At 48.1% G+C, this 18,190-nt stretch overlaps 1 protein-coding gene across 1 annotated transcript in view; it reads left to right on the top strand.

Moving 5' to 3' along the window:
- Window positions 1-9,976: 9,976 nt before the first annotated feature.
- Window positions 9,977-18,190, top strand: part of LOC137532026 (tumor necrosis factor alpha-induced protein 2-like) — a 75,251-nt gene continuing 67,037 nt past the window's right edge. Inside the window, exons 1-2 of the mRNA XM_068252117.1 lie at window positions 9,977-10,069; window positions 12,420-12,554. The gene's annotated coding sequence lies outside the window, so the exon portion shown is untranslated. The remainder of the gene's footprint in view (window positions 10,070-12,419; window positions 12,555-18,190) is intronic.

The raw sequence follows: 18,190 nt of genomic DNA, 5'->3' as shown, positions 1-18,190 counted from the left end.
GGGGCCCCCAGGAGGCGGGGCAGCCGGGGCCTACCGATGGGACCATCAGTGGTTCGGTGGCTCAGTCCGAGCCTGAACACATTGGCTTAAGACTTTACCAAATCCAATGCTCCAATATGGGTAAGCTTCTCTGTTTGCTGTTTGCTGTTTTTTTTTTTTTTTAAGTGTGGTGTCACAGTTCACTCATCTCTTCAACCACAAGAAAGGCCCAGGAGTAGTCTTAGATACAGTAATATCTATGTTACGGCAGGGCCCTTATAACACTTTCTCTTACAGGGCTATGGAAACCATTTTGCCCATGCGATAAAGCTAGGTGCAAAAATGAAATCATGCCTAGCAGAGGATGGTTTTGATCCATCAACCTCTGGGTTATGGGCCCAGCATGCTTCTGCTGCTCCACACTGCACTAGAGAGAGATGAATCTACATGGCTATCTGGGGTTCTCTTTTTCGGTCAACTGTTGAACACAAAAGGCAAGGCCATCCCTGGGTGGGCTTGAACCACCTTTTGGTTAACAGCCAAATGCACTAACCAATTGTGGCACAGAGACTAGTTGTTGCTGCTAAATGATTTTATGGGGATGTATGTGTGTCTTTTGGAGGGAGGAAGTAAATCTGCTCCAAGAAGTTTAACGCCACTTTATCCTACAACAAAGCTTTCCCTGTGTCCATAGGTATTTGAATGCCTAGGTGTGTTATGAAATCATTACTCCACTGGAATGGCATATCCTGTTTTAGTTTGACCACAGATGAAGGAAGTGTGACATTTAAGACCTATAATTTTGTCATATTCATCTTAAAATTTGATAGGGATTAAAAAATAGTAAAAGCTTCCATAACTGCTAAAATCTAGGAACTCTCAGGGTATAGTGCGAACGCACTGGTGGAGTAGAGGACTGACTCCAGCAGGAGATGTGGCGCACAGAGCAGGCGGAGCTCTGAGCAACCACAACACTTAACAAAGGTTGCTCAGCGTAAAAGCAGCGCTGAGCGCTCATAACCAGGACTCAGAAAGAAAAGGTCAGGCTGACAGAATGAACGCTTGCTAATCTAGTCACTCCTCAGTGACAGCAAGCATTCACAAACCGGACAGACTGGAACGAGGCAGCCAGTCGCGAGCGCAGCGATGGCTTACCTCGCAAGAACAGGACTGGAAGGATTTGCTACTCCTCCACAGGAGATGGCGCAATCCACAAGGCAAGACAAAGGCAGAGCGAGAAACAAAGGAAATACACAAATATATACAGTAACCCGCGTCACAATATGGAAAATAACAAACGCGCTAGTATGCGTATATATTGGCAATAAACCAATATATGACGCAACACTAAGAAGCAATAATCCGCGACGCAATATGGAAAATAACACATGCGTTAGTATGCGTATATATTGGCAATTAACCAATATATGACACAAGACTAGCAAAATAACCAATCTAACTGAGATACGAATATACTAGCGAACCAATATATATGCACGTGTCAGGAACTAACTACGGTCCCGAAGGACACACATAAACAAGGACTGAGACAAACGGAATGAACGCTTGCTAATCCAGTCACTGCCTCAGCGACAGCAAGCGTTCATACATATACAAACAGACAGGAGTGAGATAGTCAATAGCAACCGCAGCTATATGACTAATCTCCAGGAACAGGACTGGAAGGATTCACTGCTCCTCCGCAGGAGCCAGTGCAATCCACATAGCCAATCCATATGGCCGCATAGGGGTGCTATTTTGGCTGGGAACGCGTAGAAACGGCCGCCTTCCCAGCCTGACGGAGCCTGACAGCGAAACCGGAAGTGGGCGCCAGCGGGACCCGGAGCATCAGAGCGACTCGTCGTGGGCACCGATCAGCTGCAGGGGGCTGAGGTAAGCCCCAGGTGAGTAAAACTCAATTTATTTTTTACTCTTAAGGTTCACTTTAATGTGAGTGCAAGCAAAGCTATGCAAGCAAATGCATGTAAAGAAATCAGAACTGCTTGGCAGCAGTACATGCTACAAAAGTGATCATGACATGTGATAGCCTTTGTCGTGTTGTCCCTGGTAGAAATGGCCCGAACGGTTCGCCGGCGACCGGTTCCAGGCGAACTTCCGTTGGTTCACGTTCGCCATGTAACGCAAACTTTTCCGGAAGTTCGGTTCGCCCCCATAGTGCACCATTAGGGTCAACTCTACATCACAGTCAGCAGGCACATTGTAGCCAATTAGGCTACACTCTCTCCTGGAGCCACTCCCCCCTTATAAAAGGCAGGCAGCACTGGCCATTACACTCACTCGTGTGCCTGCATTAATGAGTGAAGGGACAGCTGCTGGCAGACTCTCATAGGGAAAGATTAGTTAGGCTCTTGTAGGCTTGTTAGCTTGCTCCTGACTGATTGTTATTGCTAAAATAGCACCCCACAACAGCTCTTTTGAGAGCTAATGTTCTCCTGATGTGTTTTTTTTTTGTGTTGCCCACTGACACTGCATTATACAGCCCTATCTGTTGCAGCTGGACCTTGGTAATTGCTATTACTGTGCCAGCCAGGCCCTGCCTAACTATCTATACTGGGACACCTACCTATGGTTAAATACAGGTTGGTTTTACAGGAAAAGAAGAAAAAATACCTGTATTGTCTATAGATTTACACAGGGCAGTTTCTAGGCTAAATTTCACCCAGTTCGAGAGTCAAAAAAAAGTCAAAATCAAAGCTGCTAATGGAAATCATTTCAAAAGGCTTCTTGAAACCAACTCACCATTTTTATTTTATTTTTATTTTTTTTTACTCTGCGTCTGACCACCTGCCCAGGGAAAAAAGAGCGACCCCTCCGCCCCCTAGCCAGGGAGTCACAGTATGGTGGTCTGACCACCTGCCCAGGGAAAAAAGAGCGACCCCTCCGCCCCCTAGCCAGGGAGTCACAGTATGGTGGTCTGACCACCTGCCCAGGGAAAAAAAGAGTGACCCTCTCCCCCCCCTAGCAAGGGAGTCACAGTCAGACCATGGTGGTTTGACCGTCAGACCACCATGGTCTGACTTTGACTCCCTGGCTGTGGGTGGTAGGGGGGTGCTCTTTTTGCCCTGGGCTGGTGGTCAGAGCCCACCATGGTCTGACTGTGACTCCCTGGCTGGGGATGGGGGGGGGCGTACTCTTTTTGCCCTTGGCTGGTTGGTGGTCAGACTCTGACCACCAGCCCAGGGCAAAAAGAGTGCCCCCCTACCCCCAGCCAGGGAGTCACACTGTTAGACCATCACCATGGTGGGTTCTGACCACCAGCCCAGGGCAAAAAGAGCGCCCTCCTCCCCCAGCAGCCACGTCAGAAAGAGAGAGGCAGTGCTGTACATAGACTGCCTGCCTTACTGCCTACTTACCATGAGGTCCATCTCATGGCAGGTGGAACTGGAAGAAGGCGCCGGGCCAGGATCGGTGGGGGTCCGGGCAGGGGACCATGGAGGTGGTAGCGGGCAGCGGCAGCAAGGGCCAAGGCCCCCACTAGCAGCAGTGGCAGCGAGGAGCCCGAGTCCAACTGGCCAAAAAGACTCCACCTTCTGGGGCTGGGCTCCGCCGCACACTGCTGCTGCACACAGGGGTGAGCCTGGGGTGCCTGGCACCTGGGTGCAAGATTTTCTCTGGCGCCTATGGGAGTGGTTAAATTAACCGCGCCCAACCACATAACCACACCCATGTCCTGCCTAATCACACCCACACCTTCCACCTCTTTACGCATGCATGTGGTACCCCATTCCTACCCCTCTTCCATGGGCTTGCTCCTGGTTGGCTTTGGCTGCCTGCCAGTCTGCTAGTCTCTGGACTGACTCAGGTTGAGAGGCTCTGCGAGTGTGACTCAGTCACACACTGCGTATTTATGGCTTCCTGCGGCCACCCTACTCTCGCTCGCTGTCGTCGGCTCCTCCCCCCGCCAAGCACAAGCGTGAGGTGGGCTGCCTGTATCTTTCCCGTTGCGCCGCGCAGCCTGCCAGTGTTGCCAACCTTTCAAAACGTTATTTTTTACTGACAAATACCTAAAAATTTACTGACAAAAGATTATTTTTACTGACAAAATTTCCCCACTAAATGCACATAAGAGACAGCGTTTCACCAGTAAATGCACGTAATGACAGACAGCTTTTCACCAGTAAATGCACATAATAAGAGACAGCTTTTCACCAGTAAATGCACATAAGAGACCGCTTTTCACCAGTAAATGCACATAATAAGAGACTGCTTTTCACCAGTAAATGCACATAATAAGAGACAGCTTTTCACCAGTAAATGCACATAATAAGAGACAGCTTTTCACCAGTAAATGCACATAATAAGAGACAGATTTTCACCAGTAAATGCACATAATAAGAGACAGATTTTCACCAGTAAATGCACATAATGACAAACAGCCAGTGTCCCCAGTACATGTAGCCAGCCTGGACCCCCTTTAGGCAGTGAGTGACACGGAGCCCCTTTAGGCAGTGAGTGACAGGGAGCCCCTTTCGGCAGTGAGTGACAGGGAGCCCCTTTAGGCAGTGAGTGACAGGGAGCCCCTTTAGGCAGTGAGTGACAGGGAGCCCCTTTAGGCAGTGAGTGACAGGGAGCCCCTTTAGGCAGTGAGTGACAGGGAGTCCCTTTAGGAAGTGAGTGACAGGGAGCCCCTTTAGGAAGTGAGTGACAGGGAGCCCCTTTAGACAGTGAGTGACAGGGAGTCCCTTTAGGCAGTGAGTGACAGGGAGCCCCTTTAGGAAGTGAGTGACAGGGAGCCCCTTTAGCTAGTGAGTGACAGGGAGCCCCTTTAGGAAGTGAGTGACGGGGAGTACCTTTAGGAAGTGAGTGACAGGGAGCCCCTTTAGGAAGTGAGTGACAGGGAGCCCCTTTAGGAAGTGAGTGACAGGGAGTCCCTTTAGGAAGTGAGTGACAGGGAGCCCCTGTAGGAAGTGACAAGGAGTCCCTTTAGGAAGTGAGTGACAGGGAGTCCCTTTAGGAAGTGAGTGACAGGGAGCCCGTTTGAGCAGTAAGTGACAGGGAGCCCCCCAGCCGCCGCCGCTCCCGCTCCCCCTTCACCTTGCAGACCTCAGGATCAGCGGCGACCCGACCAGTACCAGCGGGCGCCGGACGCACCCGCTCTATATGCGGAAGTGATGTCACTTCCGCATATCAGTGTGGGCGCTGGGTCCTAGCGCCCGCACGATTGGTCGCCGCCTGATCGAGGTCTGAGTGAGGCGCCAGGAGGGAGGGAGGAGGAGCAGCGGCGGCGGCCACAGGGACGGCCTGGCTCCCCCCAATCTGTCACTCATCGGCGCCCCGTTCAGCAGAACCGGCTGAACGGGGCAAGAAACGGCCCTGGATTTACAAAAGAAAAGCACAGGGTGTGTTCCCATACCAGGCAGCACCTGATCTATAATGGCAGCAGAAAAGCCTCTCTGCAAATTTTAAAGGCACAGCATGTACAAATCTGCATGCGGAGTACCAGAATATGCAGGACCGAAACCGACTACACTGCCTCTTCCTGCCTCCAAGAGGAATAGTTTTCCCCTAGGAGATTTTTTTTTTGTTTTTTTTGTTTACAAAAGAGTTTTATTGAGAAAAATCAAAAAACAATCATTTACAGCAGTGACAAGCTCAAGAGAGACAGCTTAAAGAATTTTTCAACTTTTCATTCTTTTACAAAAAGCCAGTAAAACATAACATATAATACAATTTGCTTTAGGAAAGCATAAAGAAAACACAATTCTAATTCCAGATGTAGACCACACTCTCAAAACTTCAACTTGGGCCTAATATAAAGGCCAACTGGACTGCCAGAGTGGTTTAAATAGCTTTAGTATATGATAACAGTAACAAGTGTATCCTCATACTGTACACTTTACATAGAATCCGCATATCTCATCTCTGTATACAGTCAAGATATCCTACACAGCAGAAACACTCACTACTAGATAGAATACGTTATAGTTGCCCTTTTAATGGTAAACCTAGTCCTTCTCACCTTACTACTATAATGCAACAATTTACTCAAACTTGAAGCCAGATACAGATCCAAAATATTAATTATAAACTTAATCCAAATAGCAAGTTTCTCTCAAAAGTACCAGACTTTATTTCAGGTTACCCCACAATGTTAGCCTCCTGGGTAGCTTCCAGGTCAACAAATTCTGTTGTTTCTTTGAAATAGGCCCATTGTGCCCAGGTAATGGAAAATGTATGAGCCCTATCCACTTTAATTGCTCTAAGTTTCTCCATCATGTAAATAAAGTCAACTTTAGCTAACCATTCCCTCATAGAGGGTATCCTTGCTGTCTTCCACCATCTGGGTATCCGCACCTTAGCAGCATTGAGAAGGTGAATCAAATGGGAGTTTTTATAAGTTTGGAGGGACATGTCATTCTGATGAAGGAGCATAGCCATCTTCCTAAAAGGTATATGAAAGGACGATATTTTGATTGATCACTTGTGAATGAGTTTCCAGAAAGGGACACTTTTAGGGCAATCCCACCATATATGTTCATAAGTAGCAGGGCGGTGTCCACACCTCCAACAGACGTCTGGGTATTCAGGTATGATTCTGTGTAGGCAATCCGGGGTTTTGTGCCTCCTGGTGAGAATTTTATATTATAATTTTCTTCTTGGATAGAGGTATTAACTGAGCTTTTGTGGGTCAAGATAAAGATATTCTCCCAATCAATTTCCCTTTCCTCCTCCCCCAAATCCTTTTCCCATCTGTGAAGGGTAGGGGCGTTTCAAGGCCCAGACTCTCCAGAGTCTTGTATAACAGGGAGACTACATGTGGTACCTGCTCTTCCTTCTGACACACCTCCTCAAAACCGGTCATATTTCTACATAGGAGTCTCTTTGTTAGAGGGAAAAAATAAAACGGGAAACCGAGAGCCCAATATAGTGCAGTATGTCAGAATAGTTTGATGAAATGATAAGGTGAGAAAGATTATACTCACAAACATGGGTTACCGTCCAGGTAACCACTATAAAGGCAGGTGAGGAGATTAAGCCTGTCCTCACTCAGGGCTAAGAAGTCGCTCTCTGTAGGGTTGAGAAAAGGAGGTAGCACTCCCATCCACCAGGAGTGGACGCAATGGATTTATGTGTTGTACAGAGGCGCCAGCAGGATAAAAATTCACAAAATTTTTAAAATTTGTATGGAGGAAGTGGTGGGCTAGCCTCCACAAACAAACAGACGTCCTGTTGTTATATAAATATACAATTTTATTATACGATACCCCACAAAGGAAATGCAACGCGTCTCGCAGGTCAAGCCCGCTCCATCAGGCAAACAAGGGGTTTAACAGGGAATCTGTGGTATCAGGAATAGCGCCTCTTTGTTAGAGGGATTCGTGATGTAGGAACAGATTTGGCGAAAGGGCCAATTAGGAATAGAGAAATTTCCAGGTTTGCTTGTAATTGTGCCTCTTACGATAAACTCATTGGCCTTGCATTAAAAATTTGGGTGTGCCCCTCTTAAAAAGGAGCCTTTTATGCCTGGCCCAAAGTCAAGGTTGAACAGTAGGCTCGTAAGGGGGCTCTTCTCAGAAGAGATTTTATAACGTTGCAAGCTTTACAGAAGTTGTTTAACATACTTTTAATGAGAGTAAACTTGATTAAGGGTTTCGCAGCAGGATTTGGGATACTTCTGACAAATTGCCCCAAAATTGGTTCATTCAAATTTACCCACAATTAAGCTTCACTATGGCAAGACCAGTCAATTATTCTGGTCAGTAAACTCGCCATATGATCTCTCCAAACTGGGAACCGCCACCCCTCCCTTTTGCTTGGGCAGATAAAGAATACATTTGTTAACTCTGGGGGCCCTTGTATTCCAAATAAAGGAACCAATCCTGCTTTGAAGTTCCCTTAAAAATTTCAGAGGTAATAAAATAGAAATGGCCTGGAACAATAAAGAATGCGGGGGAGTATATTCATTTTGATCACTCCAATGCGACCAGACCAAGACAAGGTAAGACTCTCCCATCTTTTCAGATCTGCTAAGATTGTTGCTTGTATCGCCAGAAAGTTCAACTTGAACAGCTTACTAGTGTCCCTGGGTATTTTAACACCTAGGTATGTTATGACATCATTACTCCACTGGAATAGCATATCCTGTTTTAGTTTATTGACCACAGATGAAGGAACTGTGACATTTAAGACCTCTGATTTTATCATATTCATCTTAAAATTTGATAGGGATTCAAAAATAGTAAAAGCTTCCACAACTGCTTTCATTGAAACCTCAGGGTTGGTCAAAAAGAACAATATATTGTCTGCAAATGTAGCTATTTTAAAGCATATACTACCAATTTCAATGCCCTGTATACTCTTATTGTTGTTAATATGCCTGATGAAGGGTTCTATCGTTAAGATGAAAATCAGTGGCAAAAGCAGACACTCTTGTCGTGTTCCATTCCTTAAAGGGAAGGACTGGGAGAGACATCCATTAACTCTAACTTGTGCCTTAGGCTCCGAATAGAGAGTAAAATTTTTTTGTTCCATTGCCCTCCTCACATTGATATACTTTAGTACTTCCCCCATATAATCCCAAGCTACTCTGTCAAAGGCCTTCTCCGCATCTACAGACAGGAGAAGACCCTCGACATTTTGCTTCTGCATGTATTCAGTTAAGGTGATAGCCTTTGTCGTGTTGTCCCTGGCCTCTCTGCCGGGGACAAACCCCACCTAGTCTTTACCTATGAGGGAAGGAATTATTTGTAGCAATCTTTTGGGAATGACTTTACTAAAAAGCTTTGTGTCCACATTTAGAAGCCCTAGGAGATATTTTAAGAGCTGATAAAAATGGTGCAGGACAAGTACCTAGAAAAGTGGCACCACCATAGGCGGCAATAGTAAAAGCCGAGATTAGTGGGTAGGAGGTTAAATCCTTGCCACCAATCGCGGCATTTACTATTGCCGCCTACGGCAGCAGAGAGTAAGTACAATTAGGCGGGGGAGCTAGGGTTAGGCAGCAGCGGGGGTGGAGTGGTCCAGGCTGAAGCAGTGGTGGGGGTTGAGTGGTCCAGGGTTAGACAGCGGGGTGGAGTGGTCCATACTTAGGCAGCAGGGATGGAGTGGTCCAGGCTTAGGCAACAGGGGTGGAATATTCCAAGGTTAGGCAGGGGGGGGGGGGGGTTTGAGTGGTCCAGGTTTAAGGCTTAGGCAGTCTGGGTTGAGTGGTCCAGGGTTAGGCAGTGGGAGTGGAGCGTTCCAGGGTTAGGCAGTGGGGGTGGAGTGGTCCATGGTTAGGCAGTGGGGGTTAATTGGTCCAGGCGTAGGCAGTGGGGGTGGAATGTTCCAGGGTTATGCAGCAGGGGTGGATGGGTTGAGTGGTCCAGGCTTAGGACTTAGGCAGCCTGGGTTGAGTGATCCAGGGTTAGGCAGCGGCGGTGAAGTGGTCCAGGCTTAGGCAGCAGGGGTGGAGTGTTTCAGGGTTATGCAGCAGGAGTGGAGTGGTCCAGAGTAGGAAGCAAGGGGTGATTGGTCCAGGTTTAGGCAGCAGGGGGTCAAGTAGTCTATGGTTAGACAGCGGGGGTGGAGTGGCTCAGGGTTAAGGAGCCGGGGTTGATTGGTCCAAGGTAGGAAGCGGGTGGGGGTGAAGTGGTCCAGGACTAGGCAGCGGGGGTGGGTGGAGTGGTCCAGGCATAGCCAGCGGGGGTAGAGTGGTCCAGGGTTAGGCAGTGGGGGTGGAGTGGATAGGGTTAAGCAATAAGCAGCGAAAAAAGTACTGTCAGAATTACATTTTCTTGCGTGCTTGTGGCTTACATGGCATTCTATTGATAAGGTTTGTAAATATAACCTAAGAGAAAACATAGGAGAAAAAGTGAATTGAATACATGACTGTCTCTCTTTAATGTGCTTCTTAGAACAGAACTAAAGCAGAGGATGTCACTGTTTATAATGATAATTCACTAGGGAGGTGGGATGAGCAGGGAGGGAAAGAAGGCAGACCCTCCTATATAAGGGAATCTACTTTCATTTTACTAAACTTCTGACTGCAGGAGCTTCAGTGAGTACCTGTCATTCGCCTGCTGCTTTGACTGCTAGAACCTCAGTGAGTACCTGTCATTCTCTTGCTGCTGGAACTGCAAGAGCCTCGGTGAGTACCTGTCATTCTTCTGCTGCTGGACTTTTATTCCACTCACTTGTGCATCTTCTTGCTTGTCAGAAATTGTCATTCATGTACCTGATCAGTGTTTCCTGACTGTATTATAAATAATGCACTCTGTATGACAGGAGATGGGTGAAGTGTGCTGTGGTGCTTTTTTTGTAACCACAAATTTCTGTTGTTATTACCCAATCTTCATACATAAATATTGCAACATATCTGTGTTTTCAAATGATCTTTATAAGAGACTCTGGAGTTGATACACAGAGCTTACTTATTTTTCACCTTAACTATAAGGAGGGATAATGCATGAAATAAAACAAATAATGACAGATCACTCATCAGATAAATCAGATAACTGATAAGAGGGTTGAGGCAGGAAATTGTGGTAATATTCCCGTGTACAGACAGAGTACAGCAATATTACCTTTACCATCGGCACTGTACTGCGAGTTACACTATAAGCGCAGCCTGTGGTACTTGACTAGCGCGACCTTTGCTATGATAATGCACGCTACTGACGGCTAACGAGCGCTACTGTTAGTAGCGTGTATTACCATAGCAACGGTTGCTACAGTAACGTGCACTACTAATGGTAACTTTACCATAGCACTGGTCGCACTAGTCGAAGTACTGCAGGTTGCGCTTATAGCGCTAACTCACAGTACGCAGTGCCGATAGACAGTAAGGGTAATATTGCTGTGCTCGGTCTATGCATGGCAATATTACCGTGATTTCCTGCGTCATGCCCCAAGGAGATATAAATCATGAGTTAAGTCAAATAAGGAGATAAATCATGAGTTAAGTTAGGTAAGGAGTTAAGTTAGGTAAGGAGATAAATCTTGAGTTAAGCCATTTAAGGAGAGATAAATTGTGAGTTAATGAGTAAGGTGAGATAATTCAACAGAAAAGCTTTGTCAATCAGCCCCGTAGCTTCCTGCTAGAGTTGGTGGCAAAAATGTCATGTTGTTATTTTTAGATCAATATAACTTTATACATGACTAGGTGACCTAAGCCCGTTTAAAAACGTCAACGTGTCAATCCCCATCCCCTCTACTCTACTCCCCTCCCACCTCCCCTCCCCTCTCCTCCTCTCACCTCCCCACCCATCCACCTCCCCTCCCACCTCCCCTCCCCTCCCCCCTCTCCTCCCACCTCCCCTCTCCTCCACTCCCCTCCCACCTTCTCTCTCCTCTCCTCCCACCGGCCCTCTCCTCCACTCCCCTCCCACCACCCCTCCCACCTCCCCTCCCCTCTCCTCACCTCCCCTCCCACCTCCCCTCTCCTCCACTCCCCTCCCACCTTCCCTCTCCTCCACTCCCCTCCCACCTTCCCTCTCACCTCCCCTCCCCTCTCCTCCCCTCTCACCTCCCCACCCACCTCCCCTCCCCTCTCAACTCCCCTCTCCTCCACTCCCCTCTCCTCTCCTCCACTCCCCTCCCCTCCCACCACCCCTCACCTCCCCTCTAATCCCCTCTCACCTCCCCACCCACCTCCCCTCCCACCTCCCCTCTCCTCCACTCCTCTCCCACCTCCCCTCTCCTCTCCTCCCACCTGCCCTCTCCTCCACTCCCCTCCCACCTGCCCTCTCCTCCACTCCCCTCCCACCTCTCCTCCCCTCTCACCTCCCCACCCACCTCCCCTCCCCTCCCACCTCGCTTCTCCTCCCACCTCCCCTCTCCTCCCACCTCCCCTCTCCTCACCTCCCACCTGCCCTCTCCTCCACTCCCCTCCCCTTCGCAGTGTCACCGTGCATGTGCGCACCCACCGCAGACCTGGCCGCCCGCTGACCCGCCGCACGCCCGGCTGCAACGCTGAACCGCCACACGCCCGGCCGCAACACTGAACCGCCGGCCGCACCGCTGACCCGCCGCAAGCCCGGCCGCTCGCTGACATGCCGCCCGCTCGGCTCCCTGGTCCCAGGCTATCCCTGTGTAGCGTTGTCCGTGCTGCGCAGTGTGCACATGTGCACAACGATTTAGCACGGACAACGCTACACAGGGACAGCGCACGGATATAGGGGTTCTATTATATAGGATTCCCTGAACCTGTAGTACTTCTTGAGATACGCAAACCATTGTCTGATATACTGGGATCTCTGTACTCAGTGATGGGATTATCTAGTCTGTCTGTCTATTTATTACTCGTATTCTATATATCATGCAAATGGCATGTGCAGTATCACAATATGTAGGACCAAAACCGACTACACTGCCTCTTCCTGCCTCCATGGCAGGAAATTATCTCCGAGAAGATCTTTTTTGTGATTAGATGGTTCAATAGATAATTTCTGACATGTCCGTTCTCCCTTTCGATCCTTTTGCCGCTCCATTTCTGATAGAAGTGAATGGAAAAAGATAAGAAAAATGAGTGGAAAATAAGAGAACCAACTGCAGAATCGAGCGCCAGAAACGAACTGTGTATTCCCAGCATAAAATTACTTTTCAGCTGTCTCCAATTGAAAAAGTACCAAAAGGTAGGTGAAAAGGTACTGTCCAGATTAATCGGAGTATTTTATTATTTGCTTATGTCTTAAACTTCATTTTATAGATAAGGACTCCTATGCAATACACTTTTTCTCCTGACTTATCTCCTAGGAGATCATTTTTACTCTCCTCTTTCTGTTCAGCACACTGCAACTGAAAAAGTACCAAACAGTAGGTGAAAATTTACCGTCAAAATGATTCTGAGTATTTTCTGGCTTGCTGGTGGCTTAAAAGGCATTTTATTGAAGTTGAGAAAATATCACATAGGAGAAAAAGTGATTTGAATGAGGGCCTGTCTCTCTTTAAAACCACCCTGGCATCTATTGTTTGCACCAGGGTGGATGCACAGCACTATTTTTTAAATATATTTTTTTTAATCATGTAGCTAGCATAGCGGCGCTAGCTACACGATGCCCCCCTCCCTTCTGCATCCCTCCCACCCCTCTGATCGCCGCCGGCGCTATTACCCATAAGGAAATCCCGTTCTGAACGGGATTTCCTTTAGGGCTTCCCCCATCGCCATGAGGACGATCGCGATGACGTCATCGATGTCGTGACGTCAGACGGAGTTCCTATCCACCCCTCAGCGCTGCCTGGCACTGATTGTCTCTGGGGGGGGGGATGGGCGGCGTGTTACGCGGCGGGTAGCGGCGCATCGGTGGCGACGATCGTTAGAAACCTGCAGCAAGCAAATTGCTTGCTGCGTTTTTTAAGAAAAACATTATGAAAATAGGCCCAGCCGGGGCCTGAGCGGCCCCCTCCGGTGGTCATGGCTCGTCCATACCGCCAAGGAGGTTAATGTGCTTCTTAGAATAAAACTAAAGCAGAGGAAGTTGTTGTTTATAATGATTATGCACTCAGGAGATGGAATGAGCAGAAAGGGGGGGAAGGCAGACCTTCCGATATAAGGGAATTTACTTTCATTTTACTGAAGCGTCTGACTGCCAGAGCCTCAGTGAGGACCTGTCATTTGCCTGCTGCTGGAATTGTATTCCACATACTCCAGCATCTTCTTACTTGGCAGGAATTGTCATTAAAGAAAACCTTAACTGAGAGGGATATGGATGTTTCCTTTTAAACAATACCAGTTGCCTGGCTGTTCTGCTGATCTTTGTATGCAGTAGTGGCTGAATCACACACCTGAAACAAGCATGCAGCTAATCCAGTCTGACTTTTGTCAGAGCACCTGATCTGCATGCTTGTTCAGGGGCTGTGGCTAAAAGTATTAGAGACACAGGATCAGCAGGAGAGTCAGGCAACTAGTATTATTTTAAAAGGAAAAATCCATATCCTTCTCAGTTTAGGTTTCCTATAGTGTACCTGATCAATAATGCACTCTGTATAACAGGAGAATAGAGCCAAGTGCTCTATTGTACTCATTAGTAGCCACAAATCTCTGTATTTTATTGCATAGCTGCTGTATTTATACATTAACATATATCTAGTGATCACTTCTCAGCTCAGTACAGCTCAGTTTTGGCAGTTTGCTAATGTTTACTAAATGTATCTGAAAAAGGATGTAAACAAAAGATAATGTTATCACCTCTTTGTATTTGGGCAGAAGCTGCCCACTGAAGCAAGGAGCTTTCTACTGAAGAAAAATGTGCTGTTTTTAACTGTTTGAATGCTGTTCTGCTACAATTGATTTTATTTGTTTAGTAGATTTTATGCTGTAAATAATAGTTTAGAATAAATAGTAAATGCTGAGTTTCATACCACTTTAACTGTAAGGAGGGATAATGCATGAGATAAAACAAATAAGGAAAGATGATTAATTAGATGAACAGATAAGGAGGTGGATTCAGGAAATTGCAGTAATATTACTGTGCACAGACAGAGCATGGCCGTATTACCCTTACCATCGGCACTGTGTACTGCAAGTTACGGTATTAGCCGCAACCGGTGGTACTTGAGTAGTGCAACCTTTTCTATGGTAACGCACGCTACTAACGGCTGAGTGTTATGTGCTTTACCATAGCAACGGTCGCTACGGTTGTGTGCGCTAATAGCAGTAATGCTTGTTAGCCGTTAGTAACGCACGTTACCATAGCAACAGTCGCACTAGTCAAAGTACCATGGGTTGCACTTAAAGCGTGACTTATGGTGCACAGTCAGTGCAGATAGTAAGGGTAATATTACCGTGCTCTGTCTATGCACAGCAATATTATTGTGATTTCCTGCATCAGCCCCAAGGAGAGAGAAATCATGAGTTAAGTCAAATAAAGAGAGATAAATCTTGAGTTAAGCCATTTATGGAGAGATAAATTATGAGTTAATGAGTAAAGGCGAGATCATTCAACAGAAAAGCTTTGTCAAACAGCCCCTTGGCTTCCTGCAGGAGTTGTTGGCATTTTTACATCATTCTAACTTGATACAGAATGATTCCCTGAACCTGTAGTACTTCTTGAGATAAGCAAACTGTGACGCCAGGCGACGCCCAGTCGTCCAAAACGCATAAAAATCGCAGATCCAGCAGTCATTTCTGATCACCGCAATCAATCGCACATCTATTGCAGGGCTCAGAATGACAAACTTTGTTTTTAAGATAGACATCAGCAAGGCTTGGTGTACAGAGGCGCCAGAGTAGAATAAAAACGTTTAAAAACCGTCTAAAAGAGGGGGATGTTCAGGTGGACTTACCTCCCTCAAAAATATAAAACTCAATTGAGTCACAATATATCAATACAAAAATATTTTATTGAACTCCACTTAGTGCAACGCGTTTCGCAGGTGTGGTCCTGCTTCATCAGGCAAACAGGAGTATAACTCAATGGGTCTAGATACAGAAGTGAGCGCCTCTGTCAGACAGATGCGCTCACTTTTGTATCTAGACCCATTGAGTTATACTCCTGTTTGCCTGATGAAGCAGGACCACACCTGCGAAATGCGTTGCACTAAGTGGAGTTCAATAAAATATTTTTGTATTGATATATTGTGACTCAATTGAGTTTTATATTTTTGAGGGAGGTAAGTCCACCTGAACATCTCCCTCTTTTAGACGGTTTTTAAACGTTTTTATTCTACTCTGGCGCCTCTGTACACCAAGCCTTGCTGAAATCTTGAGTCCACCCTCGGTGGAGGGGTGCTACCCCGTTTCCTATCTACAGAGAGCGACATCTTAAAAACCTGAGTGGGGTCAGGTTCTAATACTCCCCACCTGCACTTGAAGTGGTTGCCTATGGGTAACCCATGTTTGTGAGTATATCTAAATATTTTGCTTTTAACCACAACCAACCTAACAATACTACACCATATTGGGCTCTCGATTTCTCTTTGTTCTTCCAAGCACATTTAAGATAGACAGTTCTGGGAAAGGTAGTTAATTGCATTTAGCACATAGCTGTAACAAGCTGGTTCCCCGGCCCCCTGGAGAGCTAATGGCCCCTCTCAGAGGATATGCCAGCTGTTTCACTCTGGTAAGGAGGCCTAGATTCAGCCAGGCAGGCTACGAATCCCCGGGAGGTCTTGACACCTTTCTCCCTGGTAAGGATCAAAGGGAAGCCAGCTGCCAGCACACACCCTGAATGACCTGAGGCTCATAGCATAATCCATAACTTCCCAGATCTGTCATATTTCTATGGTTCCTGAGATGGCAGTGTAACGATTGTGGAATTCTCTCCGTGATCAGCGCACAAGCCGTGCACTGACACCGCGGAAATCCTCCACAAGCGTGTAATTTGCAGGAACCCAGCAGTAGGTGCAATGCACCTGCAGAGGGAAATTCCTGTCGGCAGGTGGAGCTGTGGAGTGCAGAGGAACAACTCCTCTGCCCTACCACACACGCCAGACAGGAATTACACGAAGGGAAGAAACGCAATCGCAAGAGAAGCGATTGATAGTGAGCACAGAGACAGATTGTGTGTGTGTGCATCAAACTAGTCGCCAACCCGCTACTGTGCACACACCACAGCAGATATGAAGCAGGAACGCAATCGCGAGAGGTGCGATCGCCAGACGTGACACAAGGCTACAGCAAGGCGGAGCACGAGAGTAGCAAAGGCACAGGAGGAATGGAGGAGTAGTGTGAGTGTGGCAGCAGGTAGGTAGGCAGCGTGACATAATAGCCCTGGTACCTAGCGGTGATACCAGGGCTGTAAATAAACACAACAGGAGGTCCCAGACAGCGGTCGTGCAGCCCACATCGTGTCCAATACACAACTGGGACAACACAGTTTTCAACCCGGGCACCTCAGAAAAATTAAACCTTTTTTTTTTATACACATATAGCTATTGTTGGATGTAATAGCTGGTGGCAGAGTGGCAGCAGAAGGTAAATCTGTGTACCCTGGCAGTGGGAAACACAGACAGACAGCAGAAGGGCAGTACACAGCAGCCCACTGTAGGTGTAAAATGTGTGGCTACAGGCAACGTAATAGTCAAACTGAACCAGGCTGGCTTAGTAGTGAGCAGGAGCCAGGAGGTGGTAAAGGGTGGTAAGGCATATTAACGATGGTTCCGGCAGCCAGTTCATGTCCCCCTCTCGCCAACAACAGGGGCCAGGAACTCGCCTTCCACGCACGCCTGGTTCATCTTGAGAAACGTCAGTCTGTCCACAGACTTGTGAGACAGACGTGAGCATTTCTCGGTGACCACGCCACCAGCTGCACTGAAGCAGCGCTCGGACAGCACGCTGGAAGGGGGACAGGACAGCACTTCCAGGACGTACTGCGCCAGCTCGCTCCAGATCTCCAGGCGCTTGACCCAATACTCCATGGGATCAACAGGGGCATCGCTGTCAAGCCCGCTGTAGGACCCCATGTAGTCAGCCACCATGCGGGTCAGGCGCTGGCTGTGACCGGAGGAGGATGCTGCTGCACGCACCTCCTCTCTAGTCACTGCTGGAGCCTCTACAGTCCTGTAGAGCTCGTTGCTGAGAGACAGCAGGTCTGTAGGGCGCTTGCTGCTGGATGCAGGCACCTGCTGCTGCCTCTGTGCTGGCTGGACAGTGGGGGCGGAAGGCTGGGGGAAGGCTTCCTCCAAGCGCTCAACAAGGGCCTGCTGCAAGCTCCTTATCTGTTGCGCTGGGTCTCCTCCTGCAGGAGGCAGGAACTGGCTCAACTTCCCCTTGAGGCGCGGGTCCAACATCATGCTGATCCAGATGCCCTCCCTCTGCTTCATCTGGATCACCCTGGGGTCCCTGCGCATGCACGTCAGCATGTGCGCTGCCATTGGGAAGAGGCGGGCCACGTGTGCTGGCACATCAACGGCAGTGCTGTCCTCATCCTCCTCCTCTGCCGCCTCATCCTCTCTCCACCCCCGCACCAACTCATCAGCAGCAAGGTCAGGGACCTCCACCAAGTCCTCCTCCTCCTCCCCCGCAGAGGTGGACTGTGCAGCTGCATGCCGCTCCTGCTGGGCCAAGGCTGCCGCTCCCTGTTCCAGCAAAGCATCGAGGGCCCTGTTCAGCAGACAAACCAGGGGCACCCACTCGCACACCATAGCATGGTCCCTGCTCACCATGTTGGTGGCCTGCAGAAAGGGAGCCAGCACTAAGCACACCTGCTGCATGTGCCCCCAGTCATCATCGGGGACGATGGACGGGATGTTGCTGGTCTTGTCCCTTTTCTGAGCGGCGGACACAGTGGCCAGGGCAAGGTACTGGTTGACAGCGTGCTTCTGTTCAACC

Source organism: Hyperolius riggenbachi, chromosome 9 (genome assembly GCF_040937935.1).
Source record: "Hyperolius riggenbachi isolate aHypRig1 chromosome 9, aHypRig1.pri, whole genome shotgun sequence".
NCBI lineage: Eukaryota > Metazoa > Chordata > Amphibia > Anura > Hyperoliidae > Hyperolius > Hyperolius riggenbachi.
Note: the sequence above shows the minus strand (reverse complement) of the source record. Positions and strands in the feature narration are given on the sequence as shown.